This window comes from Ceratotherium simum, chromosome 19, assembly GCF_057802395.1.
Source record: "Ceratotherium simum simum isolate JZ-2026a chromosome 19, ASM5780239v1, whole genome shotgun sequence".
Lineage (NCBI taxonomy): Eukaryota > Metazoa > Chordata > Mammalia > Perissodactyla > Rhinocerotidae > Ceratotherium > Ceratotherium simum.
Genome location: NC_141918.1, coordinates 32,647,654 through 32,659,147, shown reverse-complemented (window position 1 = coordinate 32,659,147; position 11,494 = coordinate 32,647,654).

Genomic DNA, 11,494 nt, shown 5'->3' with positions numbered 1-11,494 from the left:
TCCACCAGGGGGTGGTGGTGTATCAAATTCAGATACATCTGTAAATTCGAAAATTTAGAAATGACTAGAAATAAAAAGTGGATACGGGGTGTGTGGAGTATGTGTGTGATTCTTTTGAGGTTTGGGAGTTTACAAGCCCAAAATGCAATTGTTCTAAATTCTGTTTCAAGTATTTGAGAAACGTACAAGCTCAGGTAGACTGAAAATATGTGCGCACCCACACGCACTCATGGCACACAATCTGTAAGAAATAATGTTATGATAAATGGCATTTTAAAGAGGGAAAATAAATTTTTTGTGTGTGTGAGGAAGATTGGCCCCGAGCTAACATCTGCCAATCCTCCTTTTTTTGCTAAGGAAGACTGGCCCTGGGCTAACATCCATGCCCATCTTCCTCCACTTTATATGGGACACAGCCACAGCATGGCTTGCCAAGCAGTACGTTGGTGTGCGCCCAGGATCCGAACTGGCTAACCCTGGGCCTCCGCAGTGGAGCGCACGCACTTTACAGCTTGCGCCACCAAGCCGGCCCGAAAATAAATTTTTTAATAGTTAAAAATAAAAATGAAGACTGCTGCTCAGAATAGGTATACTTCAGTTGTTTTACAGTTTTAAGCGTCCTCTCTGTTCCTTATGCCCACAGATTGGATTCTGCAGCATTTTCATTTCCTGTAGATATGCTCACACTCTGTGACCATTGCCTATTTGCAACGACCTGAACTATTACTCTAGTTTAATTTTACTCTGCATTTTATATTTCTAAAGCCCAGCATTACAAGACTGAAAGATTAGAGGCTTCTTGAGAAAGTGATCATGGCTTCATGCCCCAATTTCGTTGTCACTAATTGCTAAATATTTGCTCCCAGTGTCCCTCAAAGGTTTATAAATTTTGTCAGTGGCTGCCAATCTGGGTTGCACGTTGGAATCACCTGGGAAGTTTTGAAAAACTACTGATGCACAACCTGCTCTATTAAATTAGAATCTGTGGGAGTGGAGTGGGGCCCGGCATCAGTGTTTATTCAAAGCTGCCCACGGGGTTCTATCCAACGGCCTGGCTGGGAGTCACTGAGCACTGTTTCATTCTTCTTCCCACAGGGCTCCATCACTGCCATAACAACCATCCTTCCCTTCCTTCCTCGCTGTGTTGGGGCATTGAGCTAAGAGGGATGTGCTCACATAAGCAGGTGTGTCCTTAGGCACTTTTGGGCAAAGTGGTAGGAATTAGCTCTTTCCCAAAGTGGCTTTCTAGAGATACTGGGAATCACCTTGCTAGCTGTAGGTCAGCTGCCTGGAGACAGCTGTCAATCTTTGTCTGAGGGGCCAGCCCGGTGGCGCAAGCGGTTAAGTGCGTTCACTCCGCGGCAAGGACCCGGGGTTCACCGGTTCGGATCCCAGGGGCGCACCGACGCACCGCTTGTCAAGCCATGCTGTGGCGGTGTCCCACATAAAGTGGAGGAAAATGGGCACGGATGTTAGCCCAGGGCTGGTCTTCCCCAGCAAAAAGAGAAGGATTGGCAGATGTTAGCTCAGGGCTGATCTTCCTCACCAAAAAAAAAAAAAAAACAAATCTTTGTCTGAAAGATGAGAGACTGAATATACAAATGGACAATGGCCAGACTATAAATAAAACTAGAAATCTGACCCACAACCTGCCCAGGAAACCAACCCCTTGTCTACAATAACCAGCCCAAGGAGCCAGTCCACTACGGTCAGATTTGCAAGGAGCCAGATTGCTATCTCTAGAAACAATCCAGAAGCCTAAATCATGATTTCTGTAACAATTGGCCCCAAATGGCCAGGACTTGATTAATAACAGACAGCTTCCCTAATTTTTGTTCTGTTTTTAACTTAGGACCAATCAGAAAAAGCAATATATGCACCCCCAACCAATCGCTGAGGATGCCCCACTTCTAGTTAACCCACCCACAGCTTCCCCATGCCAGCAGCCTCCATTCAGGACACACCTGAAGTCCTCTCTTTTTGCCCTATAAAACTTCCCCACTCCTCTGCCTACCTTGGAGTGACAGTGGCTGACTCCCTTGCAGTAGCAAGCTCTGAATAAATAAATAGCCATTATTTTTCTTATTTGGCTGAGCATTTTTTATTTCAACAAAGATTTCCTGTTTATATAAATTGAAGTCTTTGGTGATCTGTGCTGAGGCCGGAGAATGGACTACTTTATTTATTTTTTCCTCTATTTTCTATTACAGACCACTAAATTTTTTTTTTCCCTGAACATGGAGAACAATTTATTTCTTTCTTAAATCCCTGCTTTCAAGTGTCTGACATTTGTGCTGAGCTCGGACCTCCTGCGTCTATGACCCAGAGGGACACGGCAGCTTTGAGGGCGCCAGCATTGCAGGCACCGTGCTTCTTCAGCAGACAGAGGTTATGTACATACTTTTAGGCCTGTATTCACTTAAAAAGAAAAGAAGTTAAACAGAAGGGCCAGAGCCCAGTAGGACATGGTTGTACAGAAGAAAGGCTATTTCAAAAAGTGACATGTATTATATTCTTCCTTTTATTGAATAGATGCATTCAAATCAATTGATACTTGAACCAATTTTTCTCAATCCATTAAGAGCTTTTAGAGAAGAGGAAAAAAATGATAGTGGGACCTGTGTCCTGTAGGAGTTGTAGCTCTGGGAATCCTGTTCCAGGACTCTCATAACTTGTCAGATATTTGAAATGAATGTAGCACTCAGAGTATTTTTTCTTGATTCCTCTCATCTTTCTTACTGAGGGTGTGAATGACGGACACACATTTGAAACCTGTTTCCTCCGGATGTCATTCACTCAGGAAAAGCTGATTGAGATGTTTAAGTGGTCTCTTTCTTCTTGAAAAATCTCAGCAGTTTGCCACCAGGCCTGGGGGCTTTATTATCCTAAGCGACTTTGCTGCCTGTAAATCACAGCCTTAAGTAGCCAAAGGGAATGAGTTAACCAGATCCCTGAAAAAAATGTAACCAATGTCTCTTCAATTATTAGAGGAACAATTAACTTCCATCTGGTCATGGCCTGCAGCCATGTTACCCACAATTCCACCACTCAGAGCCTGTTTCCCTTGAATTATAATTTTCACCCTGCTGTGTGTTCTAAGATATCAGCCCACTCCAAAACTTTTCATGCCTCCTAGTATTTCCCTTCCATTCAGACCCAAGTGGTCTGGCAATGGAACTCAGCCATTGTAGTGAATATTCCAAATGGTTTGTCTGCTCTGCCCTGTCCCCTTTCCTGGGATATCTGCTCCGACCTAGGGGCTCACTATCTGGGCAGTATCCCCGGTGCCCTGACTCTCTGGTCACAGCTTATTGCATCAGAGGAAACTATCAGTTAGGTTTAGGTTCAGTTGTAAGTAACAGAAACTGCCCCAAATAGTTGCTTAAACAAGATGGGCATTTGTTTCTCTCTCACATAAAAAAGGCCTGGATGTAGGCAGTCCAGGGCTGGTATGGGGACGTCATCAGTGACCCAGGCTTTTCCTGCCCACACTCTGCTATCTCAAGGGTGTGGCTCCAAGATGGCAGTCGGAGCTCCAGCCATCACATCATCACATACACCCCCTGAGGAAACTTCCCTGAAGACTCACACACCACTTTTGCTTATATCTCATTGCATGGGATTTAGCCTCAGGCCTACACTGAGTTTCAAGGTAAGCTGGGAATGTAATCTTTTGGCTTGGTGACAATGTAAAGGTCAAAGTTTTAGCAGGCTCTGCTAAAGGTATCAAACTGTAAATTGGGTTAAGCTGGTCAGATTCTTAAAGATTTGTATTAAGGGATTCTAACACTCCTTCCTGGTAATGGCAGGCTCTGGAGACACGTAGACTTGGGCCAACGGTCCAGGTTGTTCAGGTTTATAGAAGAAGCCAGGCAGGAGAGAGGAGGAAGAGAAAAGCAGAGAAGGAAGCCCCAGGGTCCATCTACTTCTGGAGAATCATCAAGAATGACTTTTATACCGTACCTCTTACTCTCAAGTTCATGTGCCCAATGTGCAATAAGCCAATCACTGAGACATCGGTGCTTGGAGAGGGAGAAAGTTTTATTTGAATTGGCCCAAATGAGAGGGTAGGAGGATAGGTTCTCTCAAACTCACCTTAACAAAAAAGAAACCAGGGAGTTTTATAGAGCTAAAGGGCTTGGGAGGAGGAGTTTCAGAGAAACAAAGGGGAATTCCATGTTTCCTTCACTCCAGATAAACCCTTGGGCAATCTGACTTCTGGGCATCAATGGCAGCTGGGGGCTGGCTATCTGGTGGTCATAACTTCTTTGAAGGTATTCTTTTTCTTCTGCAAAACAGGCTCATAAATCCCTGAGACCCTTGAGTTACCCCTTAGGTTAAACAAGAAAACAGCAAATTAACACGATTAACTTTTTTTCATCTGTGTCTGTGCTGGGAACAAGGTCAAAGGGTAATCACGTTCTTATTGAATATTTACAGTAACCCTCAGGGACCCGGCTTCAACCTCAGGTCCTGACTCAGTTCCACTTCTCATGAAGTCTGACTGGACAGTCAATTCTGCGTTCCTCAGAAACCTTACATTTTTAGAAACTGCTTTTTAAAAATTATTATATTAAACAGAGAAAGGAGATGGTAGTTGGAGAGTTTCAGATTCCCAGAAAAAGAAGTTGTTTTTCCTGCAGTAATTTCAGCAATAAGAATATTTTTTATAGCTATAAGAGTAAAATCTAAACATCATGCAGCAAATCCAGCATTTGGTGACATTTAACTTTTGCTTAAAAATCTTGTCCTTTCTTTTTCTATCACCAATGGTGGACATTTTATATACCCTTGTCTCCTTATCTCCTTCATCCTCGTTTTCACCCTTTGTTGAGATAAAAAATGTCTAAACTACCCAAACAAAGCTCTTGTGTTGCTCAGGCAATAGTTTTTCTTATATTGGTGCTAGCTCCTGAACACAATATTGGTTCCTGGTCAAGATCCTGTTGTAACCAATGGTGTCCTTAGTAATGCAGATTATGCTCTTTAATTAATAGAACTGAGTTATGGCCAATTTGATGGCAAAAACTCAGCCTGTAGGAGTAATGCCTGTATTTAATTTCCTGTCCATGGATTCCACGGGGAAATATTTTATCATAATCTCCCTTTCTCCCAGAGCCCATTTAAGTAGATTCTCTCCTTTCAACCAAAAACCCTTGTCTAAGTCAGCTTATAAAAAACAAGTGGATCCCTGTGATGAGAAAACATGTCAACTCTCCACTAGACCAGGGGTCAGCAAATTGCTTCTGTAAAGGGCCCAACAGTAAATATTTTCAGCTTCGCAGGCCATACAGTCTCTGTTGTAACCACTCACCTCCACAACTCTGCCACTATAATCTGCGAGCAGTCAGATAATGTGTAAACAATGGTCATGGCTGTGTTATAATAAAACTTTATTTACAAAAACAGGCAGAGGGTCAATTTGACCTATTGGCTGTAGTTGCCCTGTACTAGAATATCAGCTCCATTTGGGCAGGGACATGTCTGATTTGTTTAACACTTTATACCCAGCCCCAAACACCAAGCCTGGTACTCGATAAACATTTATTGAATGACTGGGTGGGTAAACTATCAATGTGACACCAATGGACAGATTTTCCCAGCTTAAATTTGAAAAAACTAGGAAGCCTCATTCAACAGGCTCTCTTGTTGGCTTTCTGATTGATTTTCCTTAAAAATTGTGAAAATCTATCTACTACTACAATCTCAGTTTGTGTATACCACAGAGAATACATTCATGGCCCGGATTCTCAGGCAGTTGAATAATCTAACCATCTAGAAGGAATAAGATGAAGAAAATTTTCTTAGGAGCAAAGCCATCATGTTTGTGCCCCCATCCAGGCTTGTACATCTCACTGGCTTTATTCTACCAAGCTGGGACCAGGAAGGAGTGTGAGGGTGCCCTCTGGTAAGGGAGCAGCTTAAAGCTATGCCTCTGCCCTGCTCTTGTGGTCTCTGAAGCCTCCAGGCTTGTTGTGCCTGAGATTTGGCTCTTACTAGGAGAAGAACAAGATAAAAGATAAAAACACTGGACCTGTGTCAGGAAACTGTGTTGGCCAGAAAGCCTTCTGGTGAGCTTGACGCCTTGTTTCAGCTCAGCCCTTCCTACATTGATCCCTGCATCCTATTGTCTGCCTAGCCCACCAATAGCACTTTTAATATATCTAGTCTTCTCCCATGACTTACCTTACCTTTACACATACTCAGATGTGAGTTAATTGCCCTAAACAAAATCTTGGTTGACTGTCTGGACCAGAGGTCTTCAATCCTGACTGTGCATGGGAATCACTTGGAAAGCTATACAAAAAAAAAAAAAAAAAAAATCCCTGATACCTGGGCCTACCTCCAGACCAACAGAATTAGAATCTCTTGGGTGGATAGCAGACATCAATATTTTTTAAAAGCTCCCCCCACCCTCACCTTGGTGATTAATGTGCATCCAGGATTGAGATGCTCTGATCTAGATTTCCAGTCCTGGTTGTACATCAGAATCACCTGGGGAGCTTTTACAAAATATCAATTCCAGATTCTAATTTCTAAAAAATCAGAATCTCAGAGGGTGGGACCCAGCAATGTATATTTTTGAAAGCTGCTATGGGAGCTTTCTGGTGAACAGCCAATCCTGAGAACCAGGCTTTAGGCCATGCCAAGCACATCCTGTTGTAACATGTTGGGCTTGGGCACAGGCCTGCTGGAACCTCAACCACCTGAGCCTGTGGAAGAGGAGGAACGGGGATTAGGTCCAAGATGCACGGTGAGCTCTGGCCTGCCGGTGGTAATTCTGCTCACTCTGTGCAGGTCCCAAAGACCTCTGACCTGGATGCTCAGTCTCAGTCCCTCAGCCGATCCTGCCCAAGCCTGGTAGTATGATGAAGGCCCACCCTTTTCTAAGCCCCAGGAAGTTTAAAAGGGGAGACTTGAAAATTCTCAGATGCTGAAGGAAAAAGGCCCTGGAGTGGGAGAAATTGAAGATTCAACCACAGGGAATTAATTGATGTACAAGATCCCTGAGAAGGCAGGGGAGGGGATGATAAAGAAAACTCCTCCACTGAGACAGGGAGCCAGTAAAGGGGGAAGTGGGTGTGGGGACATCGGTAGGTGTGGGTGAAGATTGCTGGAGTTCTCATATGATGACCTGGATTGTTCCCTGTAAAGTGGGCAGCAAAGGGTTTTGCTGATAATGAGTGAGAAACTGCAAAATAGGGAAGGAGCTTGAAGAGAAGGGCGAAGTTTTAGAATAGGCATATGGAAGAGATCTGGCCAGAGACACATGAAATAGATCACAAGGAATGCTTAGAGGTTGGTGGTGCCCCAATCTGCAAAATTAATTAATTAATTCAAAGCATAGTCATTAAATGCTGACGATGTGCCAGGCACATCCCCCCAAACTGAGGGAAAAGAGTGATGAATGAGACAAAAGTCTTGTCTTCATGGAGCTTATAGTCCATTGGGGGAAACAGAGTACATATGTACAGACGCTAATGTTAGTAGGTGTTTAAGTGCTATGAAGAAAAGTTTTCTAAAAAATAGGGAGGATCTAAGGCTGTTATTTTGTATAGAGTGGTTTGGTTAGGCCTCTCTGAGCAGGAGGCACTTGAACAGAAGTCTGAGTAAAGTGAGGGAATTATGATCCATGTAAATATCTGGGGGAAGAACACTCAGACAGAAGGAACGGCAGGTGCAAAGGTCCTAAGGAGGGAGTAGAGTGTGCTTGGTATGCATAAGGAACAGCAAGGAGGCCAGTGTGGCTGGGTGCAGTGAGCAAGAAGGAGAGTGGGAGAAGATTGGGTCGGAGATGTAGAGCCAGGTCAGATTCGGGGCCGTGGTAAGGATTTTGGATTTGTACTAAGTGCAATGGGAAGCTATCAGAGAGTTGAGGACAAAGGAATGACATGATCTGACATTACTCTGGTTGCTGTGTGGAGAATAAACTGAATGGACGGGCAACACAAAGGAAAGCAGTACTGAGGGGGCCACTGCAATGATCCAGGGCAAGAGGAGAGTGGGTTGGACTAGGGTGGCAGGGGTGGGAAGAAGTCGCTGGATTCTGTGTATATTTTGACAGTAGAACTACAGGATTCACTAATGGATCTGATGTGAGATGTGAAAATAAAAGAGGAGATAAAGCCAACTCCAAGGTTTTCTGTCTGAGCATCTGGATGAACGAAGCTGCTATGTTCTGAAATGGAGAAGATTGAGGGGGGAGATGGTTTAGTTGGAGGATGGGAGGTACAAATAATCAGAAGTTTTGGGCATGTTACATTTGAGACACCTAGTAGACACCCAAGTGGAGATGTGGAGTGTGCAGTTGGATAAATGGATCTGGAGTTCAGGGACAGGACCAGGATGAGGCAGAGATTTGGGAGTTATCAGCATATTTAAAGTTATGAGAGTTGGTGAGATGGTTTGGGAAGTGATATAAAAAGGAAAAGAAGAAACCTGAGGGCTGAGCTCTGAGGCCAGTCAGCATTGAGAGAGTGGGAAGATGAAGAGGGGACAGCAAAGGAACTTCCAGTAAGGTAAAAGGAAAGCCTGGAGAATATGGTGTTTCAGAAGCTAAAGGAAGACAGTGTGTCAGGAGCGAGGGAGTAATCACTTGTGTCGAATGTTGCTGAGAAATGGAATAAAGCAAGGCCTGGGAATTGACCATTGGATTTGGCAAAGTGGAAATCACTGGTGGCCTTGAGAAAAGCAGTTTCTCTAAAGTGGTGAGGGAGAGAGTCTGATTGGAGTAGGATCAAGAGAGAGTGGGAAGAAAGGATGTGGAAATATCGAGTATGAGACAACTCCTTTAAGGAATTTTGCAGAGAAGGGGAGGAGAGAAAAGGAGCAGAAACTAGAAGGAGTAGCTCAGAGAAGTTTGGTGGATGTTCTCCAGCAGCCCCCAGCAAGTGGAGTGGAAGATTAGACCAGTTCGTGGCTGGGGACCATAGGATGGGTACAGCAAGGGGACTGGAGGCAAAACCATCCAGGGTGCTGCTCAGAGTGGCCAAAGTGAGGCCCCTGGGACTGGGTTGGATGGGCAAGGAGACAAAACCATGACCCTTAGGATGAAAGAAGCGAGGCAACCAGAGAGAGCGACACTGTGGTCAGAGAGGAGTATATGGAAATTTAAGATCAAGAAAGTAAAGCAGTTGATGTCAAGGTCCACTCTGCAGCACAGAGAATGGCTTTCTTAATTGGAATGTGATCCCAAGATAAATGAGGAAGAACAACCAGGAAACAAGAAGTCTAGAAGAAAAAGAAATAGGGGAGAGAGAAAGAAACTGACATGTATGAGGACCTACTGTGGGCTAGATGCTTTTCACATGTGCTATCTCTTTAAAAATTCATAAGTTTGGGATATTAAAATTCCCATTTACACCGGGGGAAATTGCAATTCAGAGGTTAAATAACATGTCACACAGTTAGCAAATGGTCAGAATTTGAACTGGTTCTGCCTGGCTCTGAAGCACATGCACTTTCATTGTCCCTCCCTCCCTCCTGCCCTCCTTCCTTCCTTCTTTTCTTCCTTCCCTCCTTCCATCCTTCCTTCCTTCCCTCCCGCCCTCCCTCCCTCCCTTCCCTCCTTCCTTCCTTCCCTCCTTCCTTCCATATAATTTCTATACAGTAAAGTGCATAAATCATACTTGTGTAACTTACAAATTACACCGACATATAATTATCACCCAGATCAAGATATAGAATATTCACAATACCCCCGAATGCTCTCTCATGCCCCTCCCACTTTACATCCCTCCAAAGATAAGCACTTGTGATAGTTAATTTTATGTTTCAACTTGACTGAATCATGGGATGCCCAGATATCTAGTTAGACATTATTTCTGGGTGTGTCTATGAAGGTGTTTCTAGAAGAGATGAGGATTTAAATAAGTAGACTCTGTAAAGTAAATTGCCCTCCTCAATGTGGGTGGACATCATCCAATCCACTGAGGGCTTGAGTAGAACAAAAAGGTAGAGGGAGGGAGAAATTGCTCTCTCTCTGCCTGACTACCTGACCTGGGACATCAATCTTCTACTCTCAGTGCTCCTGGTTCTCAGGCCTTCAGACTGACGCTGGAATCTATACCATCAGCTCTCAGGCCTTCAAACTACACCACTGGCCTTCCTATGTCTCCAGCTTGCAGAGTGCAGATCGTGGGACTTTTCCATAATCATATGAGCCACCAGCCAGAGTAGGGGCTTATGGAGGTCAGGTGATCAATAGAGCATTAGCTCAGGTCTGTCTCACAGTGGGCCCAGGGGGTCCCCAAACCCATCCTGTGATCATCTCCCCACTTGTGGAATGTATTATTGGAACAGATATACTCATGAGCTGGCAGAATCCCAACATTGGTTTGCTGCTCTGTGGAGTGAGGGCTATTATGGTGGAAAAGGTCAAGTGGAAGCCAGTAGAACTGCCTCTACCTAGGAAAATAGTAAACCAAAAGCAATACCACATTCCTGGAGGGACTGCAAAGATTAGTGCCACCATTAAGGACTTGAAAGATGCAGAGGTGGTGATTCCTACCCTATCCCCATTCAACTCGCCTGTTTGGCCTGTGCAGAAGACAGATGGATCTTGAAGAATGACAGTGGATTTTTGTAAGCATAACCAGATGGTGACTCCAATGGTAGCTGCTGTACCAGATGTGGTTTCTTTGCTTGAGAAAATTAGCATATCCTCTGTTACTTGGTACACAACTATTGAACTGGCAAATGCCTTTTTCTCCATCTGTGTCCGTAAGGTCTACTAGAAGCAGGCTAGTTTCAGCTGACAAGGCCAGCAGTACACCTTCACTGTCCTATCTCACGGGTATATCAACTCTCTAGCCCTATGTTATAATTTAGTTTGCAGGGATCTTGATTGCCTTTTTCTTCCACAAGATATCATGTTGGCCCACTGCATTGATGACGTTATGCTGATTGGGCCTGGTGATCAAGAAGTAGCAACTACTACAGATTTGTTGGTAAGACATTTGCATGTCAGAGGGTGGGATAAATCTGACAAAAATTCAGGGGCCTTCTACTTTAGTGAAATTTGTAGGGGTCCAGCAGTGTTGGGCATGTCGAGATAGCCCTTCTAGGTAAAGGATAGATGTTGCTTCCGGCCCCTCTTACAAGCCAAAAAGAGGCACAATGCCTAGTGGGCCTCTTTGGATTTTGGAGGCAGCATATTCCTCATTTGGGTGTGTTACTCTGGACCATTTACTGAGTAATCCAAAAACACTGCTAGTTTTGAGTAGGTACCAGAATAAGAGAAGGCTCTGCCACAGGTCCAGCCTGCTGTGCAAGCTGCTCTGCTACTTGGGCCATAGGATCCAGCAGATCCTTTGGTACTGGAAGGTGCAGAGGCTGATAGGGATGCCATTTGGAGGCTTCGGCAGGCCCCTGTTGGTGAATCACAGCACAGACCCTTAGGATTTTGGCGCAAAGCCCTGCCATCCTTTGTAGACAGCTACTCTTTTTTGGAGAAACAGCTCTTGGCCTGCTACTTGGCCTTAGTAAAGACTGA